The sequence below is a fragment of the Mercurialis annua genome, linkage group LG7 (assembly GCF_937616625.2).
Source record: "Mercurialis annua linkage group LG7, ddMerAnnu1.2, whole genome shotgun sequence".
NCBI classification, from domain to species: domain Eukaryota; kingdom Viridiplantae; phylum Streptophyta; class Magnoliopsida; order Malpighiales; family Euphorbiaceae; genus Mercurialis; species Mercurialis annua.
In genome coordinates, this window is record NC_065576.1 from 28406800 (window position 1) to 28420935 (window position 14136).

General features: G+C 33.8%; 1 long non-coding RNA gene across 1 annotated transcript; it reads right to left on the reverse strand.

Annotated features, from left to right (window-relative positions):
* Window positions 1-2919: 2919 nt before the first annotated feature.
* On the reverse strand, window positions 2920-3448 carry LOC126654846 (uncharacterized). Its single transcript, XR_007632734.1, has 2 exons — window positions 3267-3448; window positions 2920-3177 (listed from the first exon to the last, which is right to left on the reverse strand). It is a non-coding gene; the product is annotated as an uncharacterized LOC126654846 (long non-coding RNA).
* Window positions 3449-14136: the final 10688 nt, after the last annotated feature.

Below are 14136 nucleotides of genomic sequence, written 5' to 3' on the forward strand. Positions count from 1 at the left end.
ATGACCTTAGAAAGAATTAACCATTCAAGTATTTTAATCATTAATATAAAATGATAAAAACTGCCAATCAATAAATAATAAAATGATAAAGTCAAAACATGGTCAAACATGATTGACCTAGTGCATATCACTAACAATCTCCCACTTGCACTAGGCCCAATCTACATTAAATCTAATTCCCATGGACCTAGTATGACTTTCATGCTTAGGCTGTGGAAGAGCCTTAGTTAGCGGATCAGCAACATTATCATTTGTCGAAACTCTGCATATCTTCACGTCTCCTCTCTCAATGATTTCTCGAATGAGATGATAACGTCTAAGTATGTGTTTGGATCGCTGATGTGATCTGGGCTCCGTTGCTTGTGCTATGGCCCCATTGTTATCACATAACAAGTTCACTGGATCGGATATACTAGGAACAACTCCTAATCCAGTTATGAACTTTTTGATCCAAACTGCCTCCTTAGCTGCGTCTGAAGCAGCTATATACTCAGCTTCTGTTGTAGAATCAGCAACGGTGTCCTGTTTCGAGCTCTTCCAGCTGAAAGCACCTCCATTCAAACAAAACACATATCCTGACTGTGATTTATAATCATCAATGTCAGTTTGGAAGCTAGCGTCTGTGTAACCCTTTACAATCAGCTCATCTTCCTGACCACCATATAGCAAGAATGCATCCTTGGTTCTTCTCAAGTACTTAAGGATGTTCTTAACTGCTGCCCAGTGACTTTCTCCTGGATTTGACTGGTATCTGCTCGTTGTACTCAAAGCATACGAGACATCAGGTCGAGTTCACAACATTGCATACATGATAGATCCAATAGCAGAAGCATATGGAATTTTACTCATGCGGTCTCGCTCATCCTGTGTCTTCGGACACTGAGTCTTGCTGAGACTGATGCCATGTGACATTGGCAAGAATCCTCTCTTAGAGTCTTGCATACTAAACCTGTATAATACCTTATCAACATACGTGCTTTGACTTAGGCCAATGAGTCTTCTAGATCTATCTCTATAGATCTTGATGCCTAATATATAAGCAACATCGCCCAAGTCTTTCATTGAAAAACACTTCCCTAACCATGATTTAACATTTTGCAGTATGGGAATGTCGTTTCCAATGAGTAGTATGTCATCAACATAAAGCACTAAGAAAACAATCGTGCTCCCACTAACCTTCTTGTATACACAAGGTTCATCTTCATTCTTGATGAATCCAAACTCTTTGATTGCTTCATCAAAACGAAGATTCCAACTCCGAGAAGCTTGCTTTAATCCATAAATGGATTTTTGAAGCTTGCAAACCTTTCCAGAATTCTCTGGACTGGCAAAACCCTCAGGTTGTGTCATGTACACATCCTCAAGTAAGTTTCCATTAAGAAACGCTGTTTTGACATCCATTTGCCATATCTCATAGTCATAATATGCAGCTATGGCAAGGAGAATTCAAATGGATTTGAGCATAGCAACTGGTGAAAAGGTTTCATCATAGTCTATACCATGTATTTGTCTGAAACCTTTTGCAACTAGTCTTGCTTTATAGGTATGCACATTGCCATCCATGTCAGTCTTCATTTTGAAGACCCATTTGCACCCAATGGTTTTTACACCATCCGTTGGGTCAATCAAGGTCCAAACTTGATTATCATACATGGATTGCATTTCAGATCTCATGGCTTCGAGCCATTTTTCAGAGTCAGGACTATTTATGGCCTCTTGATAGGATGTGGGTTCTTCTTGATCCACTATCATCACATCATTGTTCTCAGTAATGAGAAATCCATATCTCATAGGATTATGACGTGACCTATCAGACCTCCTTTGGCCTTGTGGTACTTGTACTGGTTCAGCAATTGCTTGTTGATTCTTTTGAGGTTCCATACTTGGTACAATGCTATTTTGTGGTTCTTGAATTTCTTCAAGTTGTACTGTACTCCCACTGTTTCCTTTGGAAATAAATTCTTTTTCCAAAAAGATACCATTTCGAGCAACAAACACTTTGTTCTCATAAGCATTGTAGAAGTAATATCCTTTAGTTTCTTTAGGATATCCTACAAAAAGGCATTTGTCAGATTTGGGTGCTAATTTATCTGAAATTAGTCGCTTCACATAAGCTTGACATCCCCAAATCTTAAGAAAAGACAAACTAGGAGTTTTTCCAGTCCATATCTCATATGGTGTCTTTTCAACTGCCTTTGATGGAACTCTATTCAAAATGAATGCAGCGGTTTCTAAAGCATAACCCCAAAATGAGATTGGAAGATCAGTTTGACTCATCATTGATCGAACCATATCCAATAGAGTTCGATTTCTCCGTTCAGACACACCATTCCATTGTGGTGTTCCAGGTGGAGTCAATTGAGAAACGATCCCACAATCTCTTAGATGATCTACAAATTCTTGGCTTAAATATTCACCACCTCGATCAGATCTTAGTGTTTTAATATTTTTACCAAGTTGATTTTGTACTTCATTCTTAAATATTTTGAACTTTTCAAAAGATTCAGATTTATGTTTCATCAGATAAACATAACCATATCTACTGAGATCATCAGTAAAAGTAATGAAGTACTGAAATCCACCTCTAGCATTTGGACTTAATGGACCACATACATCTGTATGTATAAGGCCCAATAAGTTTTTAGCTCTTTCACCTTGTCCAATAAAAGGTGTTTTTGTCATTTTGCCCATTAGACAAGATTCACATGTTTCAAATGATTCATAATCAAATGAATTCAAAAGTCCATCTCTTTGAAGTTTTGATATGCGTTTCTCATTTATATGGCCTAAACGACAATGCCAGAGATAAGTAGAGTTTAAATCATTTGACTTAAACTTCTTAGCATTGATGTTATAGATTGATTTTTCATTAGTGTCTTCAACATTTAAAATATAAAGACCACTACTGCGTGGAGCATATCCATAAAGAATGTTATTATGCGAAATACTGCATTTATTATTCCTAATAATAAATTCAAAACCATCCTTGTCCAAACAAGAAACAGAAATAATATTCCTACACATGGTAGGTACATAATAACAATTGTTCAAAGATAAAATAAGTCCACTAGGCAAAGATAACTCATAAGTCCCTACAGCTAAAGCAGCAACTCTTGCTCCATTTCCAACTCGTAGGTCCACTTCGCCTTTTGTCAAACTTCTACTCCTTTTGAGACCCTACACATTAGTACAAATGTGAGATCCAGATCCAGTATCTAATACCCATGAATCAGAAGTAGAAAGATTAATTTCTATAACATGAATACCTGAAGTGGTAGTCTCACTACCCTTGTTCTTCTTCAGATCATCCAGATATTTCTTGCAATTCCTTTTCCAATGTCCAGGTTCCTTGCAGAAAAAGCAAGTTCCTTCCTTTGGCGGTTTTGCTTTGGGTTCATCCTTGGTCTTGGGCTTGGACTTGGGTTTAGACTTCTTGAAAGCCTTTCCCTTGCCCTTTCCAGACCTTTTCATACCCTTTCCCTTGTTGACCATAAGAACATCCTTAATCTCATTCTTGATGTTCTTTTCAGCAGTTTGAAGCATCCCATGCAACTCTGTGGTGGTCTTCTCCATATTATGCATATTGAAGTTCATGATGAAACCATCATAAGCCTCAGGCAAAGATTGGAGAATAATGTCTGTAGCCAACTCTTGGGCAATTGGGAGACCGAGCCTGTCCAAATGTTCAAGATGACCCTTCATCTTCAAAACATGAGGACTAACTGAGCCGCTAGTAGTCAACTTGCAAGAAAACAAATCCTTGATGGTATTGAACCTTTCAATTCTTGCTCTCTCTTGGAACATTTCCATGAGATCAGTAATCATGGTGTTCGCATCCAATTCCATCATTTGCTTTTGGAGTTCATTCTCCATGCATCCAAGCATAATGCAAGTGACATCAGTAGAGTCATTGAGATGCTTTGTATAAGCATCCCTTTGAGCTCTAGTAGCAGCAGGAGCTGGTTTCTCAGGGAGGGGTTGATCAAGGATATATTCTTTTCTTTCTTGCCTAAGAACAATTCTTAGTTTTCTGTACCAGTCCAGAAAGTTAGTGCCATTGAGCTTATCCTTCTCAAGGATTGATCGCACTGATGAAGTATGTGTAGTGTTTGTAGCCATCTCTACAACAATAAATATACAAGTAGCATTTAATAAAAGGCTTAATAAAATTCCCACAACATATATCCATAATTCATATAAAAACCCTTAATGTTAATTTCAACAATTGAAAAATAATAGTGGGACAAGATCCATATTTCACCCTACTTCAAGTAAGCTTTGGCTTATCACTTTAAGTGTGGTTTATTTAGGTAGGTAACACTTTACCAATTACATCTCATGCAATTCTTGAACATAGAATATTAACATCACATGTAATCTTGATATTCTATCTTATACCCTAGGTTCAAAACTATTTTGATAACCTAGTTAAGTCTAACCAAATCAAACATATGGATATCACTTTTATCCAACTTATCTTACTTAGATGACTTTATACATCATGCTTTGGCATAGCCTATACATAGCAATCTAAGTCTTGATAAGTGTTATTACAATGGGAGGTATATTGAAGACTTAATATTAAATAAGGGTTTGTTATTTATCCTATTTAGTTATCCTATCTTATCACATGTAAAATAATCATGCAAAGCATATAACCAATAAGATAAACATTAAAAACATATTATTTTACTATTTTAAATCATATTTAACAAAAATATGTTATTCATGATAATTTAAATCATATTTAAAATTTATCATTAAAGTATTAAAATAAAATACATGACAAAAACACGCCGGCTTAAAAGGATAACGGTCCTTAATGGGGTGTATCAGCAGAGTCCAAGGGGCAGCGCCCCTGGCGGGGCCCGGGGGCAGAGCCCCAGGCGGTGGTCCCGCTAACCGACTAGCGGGTCCATAAATTTTTCTCACATGTTACTCTTAACAGAATTAAAATTTCTTTATCCGAAATCAATAATCTTAGCTGATTACGGTTTATTTTAATATGTTCAAAACAGATTAAAATAACCCCAAAACCCTAATTACTGCATCTTAAAAACTGTTCAGAAACAAATTATTTAACACTTAAATAACAACAGTTTCATTAATTCGGCTCATAGCAGAATTAAATACAGTTTTATAAATTATGTTCATAACATAATTAAACACAGTTTTATCAATAAAATTAAAACAGTTTCACAAACAGTTTACTAATCCTATTTAAAACAGAATTACTAATAGAATCAAAACAGTTTCACAAACAGTTTACTAATCCTATTCAAAACAGAATTACTAATAGAATTAAAACAGTTTCACAAACAGTTTACTAATCCTATTCAAAACAGAATTACTAATAGAATTAAAACCAGTTTCACAAACAGTTTACTAATCCTATTCAAAAACAGTTTTCCTAATAGAATTAAAACAGTTTCATAAACAATTTACTAATCCTTATTCAAAAACAGTTTTATTATTCTGTTTCCCCTTTTCTTATCAATTCGTATGACATTAATACTACGAAACCTTTAATCAAATTAAAACGTAATATTAATTTAGAACACTATATTCGAAGTTTTAATCACATTAAACGATTAATCAAATTAATTCTTCATACTGTTTTTCATACAATTAATCACATAAACGTTTTATGTATAATTACAACGAATTATAATTCCTTCAAAACAATTTCGAAAAACAACCCCTTTTTCAAAACAGAACATACAATAAGCATATATCACATATATACTCAGAATCTAATTAATCAAATTACAAGCAGCTTTGATACCACTGTTGGGTTTTATAGGTTCATAACGCAGCGGAATTTCAAAAATTTATCTAAAAACCCAAACCAAGATCCATGTAATTCGAATTAACAGAATAATTACTTACTTATATGTCGAATTCAACAGCAATGTAGGAAGGAAGGAGGTGATTCACTTTGGTGATACCTGGCCTCGGATCAGAAACGCCTCCAAAAGAACGCGTCCTCTACAAGTATCCACACGAACAGACCTTAGCCAAAACTAGTGCTTGTGTGCTAGCACTATTGCTTCACAAGCAATTTCGAATTTTAGTGATTTAGCGAATAATGAATTTCGTGATTCTCAAATCAATTGCTTAATGAGTATTTATAGTAATAAATAACACTAGGGTTTGAGACAAATTCGAATTTCAATCTCATTGCAATTCTACAAGTTTATGTTTATCAAAAACTCCTTTTTGATAATTATCCATATATATTAATTACTATATTTATTATTTCCAAAAAATAATAAAGTAAGGAAAACACTTATCCTTAAATTTCGAATTAATATATATATATTTATTAATATATATATATATTACGAATTATATATATATATATATATATATATATATATATATATATATATATATATATATATATATATATATATATATATATATATAATTTAATCACTTAATCACATTGGGCTTGTACAACCCATAACTGTTTTGGGCCTGTTCTTAGTGTGCGACCCTGTAGGTTCATATAACGTTGGTAGTAGGCTCGAAATCCCTATTTCAGCCCACAAGTCATAAGTGGCCTCTAGCAAGACATTATGACTACCCAAGTTATATGAATATCGATAATCCGATTTAACCATTTACAATAATATTTTAATCCCTTTGTCTCTCGATATCCAGATTGAATATAAGGCATAGTTATGTCATCCTTATAACATTCAATCATTAGTTTCTTGACTCTAAGTAGACTGAAAATGATAACTTCTTATCAATTAGCATGGCCATGCATTTTCTTCAGTCTATCTTCTTCAAGGGGCCCATAGATATCTTACTCAAATAAATGAGGGACAAATTCCTTCTCAGTCACTCACATTTCTCACATAGTTACTTTCATATCCAATGACAATCTATTCCATTATCCTGTTAAAGATAATGTAAGACTGTATCAAAATATGAAATAGCTATGTAGAAATCCATGATGATTTCAAGGTCAAAGGATTATACTAATAGAAGTAATGAGAATTACTTATGACAGTGATCTATGTAGTATTCTCACAGTGGGTCATCCAGTACCTTATTTCTCAAATAGCACCTATGATTTGACTTAATATCTCATATACATGATTAGTAAAACATAATCATCAGTCAACATCATACTAGTCTCAATGTTCTATTAAGACTAGGGATAGATGGTATATAATTCTTTTATTAAACCTAAGGGTTCTACTATCAAGTCACATACTCGATGACCTTAGAAAGAATTAACCATTCAAGTATTTTAATCATTAATATAAAATGATTTAAACTGCCAATCAATAAATAATAAAATGATAAAATCAAAACATGGTCAAACATGATTGACCTAGTGCATATCACTAACAAATGGATGTATCGAGGAGATACTAGACCGATGAGCTGGGGTAGTTAATGGATCAAATGACGCATGGAGCTTACTTTCGTGGAATTGTGATAAAACAGTTTTCGATAGCGGTTTCGGTGAGTTTACAGTTTACTTTTGTGTATTGTTTATATGAGTTGGATGCTTTATCACTATTATATTATATGCTTTGCTTACTCCATTATACTTAACGCTGTATGTTTTATAATTTGATTTGTGATGCTTTAATGTCATGAACTTTGTTCTAACTATCCGAGGAAATGTGCTACCTATTGGGCGTCAATAGGACTGCGTGATCACCAGTACTAAGGTTAGATAATTCTGTGTCATAGAGTTATGTATGAGCTGTTAAGTCAGATGGCGACGGTGGCTTAGTTCCCGGCCAAAATTTAAAGGGAAGCTTTGGCGACGGTGGCATTGTTCCCGGCCCAGAGACCCAATACAGATCTGTGGCGACGGTGGAGTTGTTCCCGGTCCAGATGCTGTCATAAGTAAGCTCATTAGATTGCATGGTTGGTTTCATAGGACTCTTTGGACTAAGGTTTCAGTCGGATCGTATAATAGTCTTGTTGTTTTATATTTGATCTATGAATCGATTATTCAAGTATTTAAATATCTATTATATGTTTATATGATTTTGATGATAATACTATTTGTAAACGTAAACTCACTCAGTATTTCCCAAAATATTGACCCCTCACTCTGATGTTTTTCAGGTATTCAGAGTCGGGTCAGACAAACCGTCTTCGTTGTGCCAGAAGTCGATTAACTTGCACAGAGTATGAGTTCCTAGAGCTGCAGTAGTCAGTATAAGATTTGTGAATTGATTTCAAACATTTTATTTTGAATGTAAACTCTGATATAATATTTTAATATCTATAATTGTATAATCTAAAAGAGTTTTCTGGAAACGTTTTATATATGATACTATGTTTTTATTTGTGAATTTTGTTAGTAGTTTTAGGTTTTCTACGGGTTTTGGAGCTACCACTCCCATTCCCTTGCGCCGGTCTCGGCTCAACAATTTGGGTCATGATAATTATGGTATCAGAGCAGTTGGTCCAGTTACCTCAGCTAAGATGCGTTTGTTAGCTAAGTAACCTAGGAACTACTGCAGCTATAGAGTTGAGTTCTGTCTGATCCAAGTCGTCTGCATGATGTGCTTTGTGATAAGTATGATAAATTGATTTGTTAATTTCTTGTTTGCTTCTTGTGACACGTATATACGGGATATATACGTATATTTTGTTTTCGATAAGATGTGTTTGAATGATATGCTTATTTAGATTAAACTTTTAGGAGATGTAATGCCTCCTATGAATAGAACATATTTGATATACTCATCTTCCGTTGATTGAGTTTTCCCATAACAACAATTACCATGCGAGCATTGAGATGACACCTTATGAGGCTTTGTACAGACGCAAGTGTCGATCTCCTATCTGCTGGGAAGAGGTCGGCGAGCGGAAGCTGTCTGGTGCTGAGATCATTCAGGTTTCCTCTGAGAAAGTACCGTTGATTAAGCGTAGGTTGGAGACTGCGTTTAGTCGACATAAGAGTTATGCTTATCCGAAGAGGAAGGACAAAGAGTTTCAGGTTGGTGACTTTGTGTTTCTTCGGGTTTCGCCAATCAAAGGCGTGGTTCGTTTCAGTGTCAAGGGAAAGTTGGCACCGAGGTACATTGGTCCTTACGAGATTTCAGAAAGGATTGGAGTTGTGGCTTATCGTCTTGTTCTGCCGCCAAACATGTCTTTAGTGCATCCTGTGTTTCATATTTCGATGTTGCGGAAGTGCATCTCTGATCCTTCTCACGTGATTGTGCCTCAGAGCGTTGAGATTGACCAAGAGTTATCGTATGAGGAACAGCCAGTTGAGGTAGTTGATACGCAAGTGCGTAAGTTGCGGAACAAGGAGATTCTTATGGTCAAAGTTCTCTGCCGCAATCATTCTGCTGAGGAGTGCACTTGAGAGACGGAGTCCGATATGCATAATTGTTACCCTTTCCTCTTTCATTGAGGTATGTGGATTGTTACTTGTTTATTTATAATTGGTTGTTGTGTGTTTTATGATTTTATTGGTTGCGTTTTAAATTCGAAGAAGAATTTTTAATAAGTTAGGGAGAATGTAATACCCCGTATTTGTTTTTACGTTCCGCCGTATTTGTTGTGTAATAATAATAATAGTAGTAATAATAATAATAATAGTAATAATAATAATAATAATAATAATTATTATTATTATTACTATTATTATTATTATTATTATTATTATATGGATAAAATAAAGTATAATAAAAAAAACCATGCACTTCATTATTATTGGCACATGCACCTTGTTTCCATGCAAGTGTATATGAAATTTTAAGTTCATTCCATTAGCCCATGAAAGTATGAAGCCCATGCACATTCAACCTACTTCTTGTTTTTGTTTTCAATAGCAGCGTATTGCACTTGTTTCATTCCTTTTCCTTCTGTAATTTAGAGCCTTACTCACAATAAAACCCTAGCCAACTCTTTATCCTAAAATACTCTCAGAAACACTACCATCCTTATTACAATCTTCATTCCTCTTCTTGTCGATTCGGTTCGGTAAGTTTCTCTCGTTAGTTTGGTTGATTCGTTTCGATATCGTTAATATCGCTCTTAATTCATATCTTGTTTGTTTTGGCAATAATCTGAGATTCTCTTCGATCAATCATATATACTTGACGCCCTCGTTAATCCCTACGTATTGGAATCGAATTTGGTACGTAAAAATCTTTCAGTTTAAATTGCCATCGCTTGGTTCATGCTACTGATGTCGTTCCCTTTGTAATTGTTACTGTTGTTTCTAGGTATTGTATCGATGACGAGTTTGCTATTTGAGATTGCAACCTATTATGTGCTTAGTTGCTTAGGGTTTGTTTGTTATGATGGTTTTGTTCCTTCATGAACCATGGCTGCATATTAGTCTTTTGCTGCCGCAACAATTGCTTTTGTAATGCCGAGTTTTTTAGATTCTTTAAGTCATAAGCTATGGTTTGGTATGTGTTAATGGTATTACTGTTGTCCTTGTCAACACTTCATATTGTTTATGAAGAAGGGTTCTTGGCGGGAAATGGCGTATTGTTTGATTATTTGGATTGGTTTTTCAATGGGTTGTTCAATTTATTAGCACAGTAACTAATGTTCAAATTGTTATGGTCATTTCATATTGAATTCATGAATTTATAATAGGTGGCAGCAGCTTTCTTTTTCAATTTTATTGCCTTTTGGTTTTATAACTTCTTTTTTTCTTAGTTTAATAATAAACTCATTATTGTTTTGGTTTAATATCGATCTTAAAACAAAACTTTCAATTATCGTTTTGATTTTTAAATTACTTAACGATAATTTTTTTTTAAATCTAAAAATAATGATAGTTTTTATTATAATTTAAATTATATTGATAAATTAATCGGAAAACAATATTTGTTCTAAATCTTTTAATTGGATAATTACTTGGGTAATTATTGTTTTTGAGAATTATGGCTTGATGTGCCAAATTGACTAAATTTATAAATTTAGCTTTTAAATTATTTTCTTAACTTATTTTAGTTAAGTAATTTGACGGTAACTATTTGGTTACTTGTTCTTTAAGATATTGAGTTTCGTTTAATATTTAATTATTATTTTATCAAAAGCACTTTTATAGAATTATAAACTGTGGTTTATATTTTTAATAAAATGTTTGGGTCGGGTTAGACTTGAGTCGCCCAACATGTGAGGTTAGCTTGGTAGTTATCAGTAACTCGGCTAACCCACTTTGGAAATTTATTTATTTTATTATTTAAATAATATTTTTCCGAGACGGACTTTAAAGCGAGAACTTAATGGACTTGTATTATTTGGGCATTATAATTTATTTGGGTATTGTGTTTACTCTGGATTGTTTTACCGTGATTTGTTATTTATGCTAGTCCTATATGGTGTCTAGTACTCTCTAGAGATAGAGTCCATTTTAATCATTATTTATATTGTTTAGACTCGTCGATTGTTCGTGCTTCGGAGACGAACCAAGATTAGGTGCTTGCCATGTTATCACGTGGATTAGCAAGCAGTGAGTTTGTACTTATTATTTACCGCTTTATTAAGTAAATTGTTATTTTGATATATAAATATATATTTTACGTATATTTCGAACTGCTTTTCCATTATGGCTTTTAGTTGGAACATGCTACCTAATGGGCATCATTAGGACTGCGCGCGCACCGGTATTGATCTGGGTAAGGTATTTGTATAAATGTGGTAACTCGGTGTGAGCATAGCTCCGGGGACCAGGTAGAGTAATTCGGTGTAGCTCAGCTCTCGGGATCCTAATATGGATTAAGTGCGGTCGGTGGTAACTCGGTGTAGATCAGCTCTCGGGACTAGGCCTTTGGATTATGGATATATTTAGTATTGTGAATTAGGGTTCCAACTATTAATCGTAATGTTGTTATTAAATGTTTTAAACGGTTTTAATGGTTTTCCACTTAATAAATGTAAATAGTGGTATAAACTCCTCTCAGTATATATGACCCCGGTGTTTTCCCAATTTTTTCAGGGTTATGATTTGAGAGAGTCAGATGATCTCCGTTCTTTACTTTTCCTCGGAGGTTCCATTATTTTTATAAACTGTCAAACTATTTTATTCTTAGACCGCAGTAGTAAACTAGACGTCTTTATATTTTGATGTTGTCGGATTGGTCCGACTGGATTATTTATTGCTTTGGCATGTTATATTATTACTCTGGTTTATGTTATGCCATATTTAAGACTCAGTGTTGGATGGGCATGCTATATATAATGTTGGATATTTTAAACTGCTAGAACTAAGTTGAAGTCTCGGTTTCCCTGAGCATTACTTTCTTGCTGGTTTATGTGTTTGTATGTTTCCCATAAGGTTTGCTACGGGTTTTGGTACTACATTACCCATACCCTAGCGCCGGTCGCGATTCATTGAAAATGGATTGTGACAAAAAAGGTTAAACGTTAGGATTTGTTTTGTAACATTTTAAACGTTTGGCTTAGATCGCTTAAAAGGTGAAACGTTATGATTTGTTTCGTAACATTTTAAACGTTTGGCTTACATCGCTAAACCAGTGAAACGTTTGAATTTGTTTTCGTAACGTTTTAAACGTTTGGCTTAAATCGCTAAAAAGGTCAAACGTTAGGATTTCCTTCGTAACGTTTTAAACGTTTGGCCTAAATCGCTAAAAAGGTGAAATATTAGGATTTGTTTGGTAACGTTTTAAACGTTTGGATTTGTTTCGTAACGTTTTAATTGTCTGGCTTAAATCAGTAAAAAGAGGAAACGTTAGGATTTTTTTCGTAAAATTTTAAACGTTTGGATATGTTTCATAAGGTTTTAAACGGTTGGCTTACATAGCTAAAAAAGTGAAACGTTAGGATTTGTTTCATAACGTTTTAAACGTTTGGATTTGTTTCATAACGTTTTAAACATTTTGCTTAAATCGTTAAAAAGGTGAAACTTTAGGATTTGTTTTGTAACATTTTAAACGTTTGGCTTAAATCGATAAAAAGGCGAAACATTTGGCTTTGTTTCGTAACGTTTTAAACGTTTGAATTTGTTTTCATAACGTATTAAACGTTTGGCTTAAATCACTAAAAAGGTGAAATGTTAGGATTTGTTTCAAAACGTTTTAACGTTTGGCTTAAATCGTTAAAAAGGTGAAACGTTTGGATTTGTTTCGTAACGTTTTAAACGTTTGGATATGTTTCTTAACGTTTTAAACTTTTGGATTTGTTTCGTAACGTTTTAAACGTTTGGCTTAAATCGCTAAATAGGTAAAACGTTAAGATTTGTTGGGTAACGTTTTACATGTTTGGATTTGTTTCGTAACGTTTTAATTGTTTAACCTAAATTGCTAAAAAGGTTAAACGTTTGTATTTTTTTCGTAACGTTTTAAACGTTTTGATTTGTTTCGTAACGTATTAAACGTTTAGCTTAAATCGCTAAAAAGGTGAAACGTTAGAATTTATTTTGTAACGTTTTCAACATTTGGGTTAAATCGCTAAAAAGGGAAAACGTTAGAATTTTTTCGTAACGTTTTGGATTTGTTTCGTAACATTTATATGTTTGGCTTAAATCGCTAAAAAAGTGAAACATTAGGATTTGTTTCATACCGTTTTAAATGATTGGCTTAAACTACTAAAAGGGCAAACGTTTGGATTTGTTTCTTAACGTTATAAACGTTTGGATTTGTTTCGTAACGGTTTAAACGTTTGGATTAAATCGATAAAGAGGTGAAACGTTAGGATTTGTTAGCAATGTTTTAAACGTTTGGCTTAACTCGCTAAACAAGTTAAACATTAGGATTTGTTTTGTTATGTTTTAAACGTTTGGCTTAAATAGCCAAAAAGGTAACATTAGGATTTATTTCGTAATGTTTTAAATTTTTGGATTTGTTTCGTAAAGTTTTAAACGTTTGTATTTGTTTCGTAATGTTTTAAACGTTTGGCTTTTTTTCCAATTGTGATTGATTTTCGGTATAGACTGGCATGTTCTTTTGATTCATTTTTATGGGTGATATTGTGATTCTAGGTGGCTGCTAAGAAGAAAAAGATAGATATTTTGTTTTCATAAAGAAAATTGTGTTTTGGTTCAACAAGAAAAAGGAGTTGTGGCTAGCTGAACAAGATGTGACGAGCCTTGGAAGACGAAAGGTAATAATAGGGTTAATGGGTTAATTGGCGTGATCCAACGGTGTTTAATAATTGTGCTTTCAATTG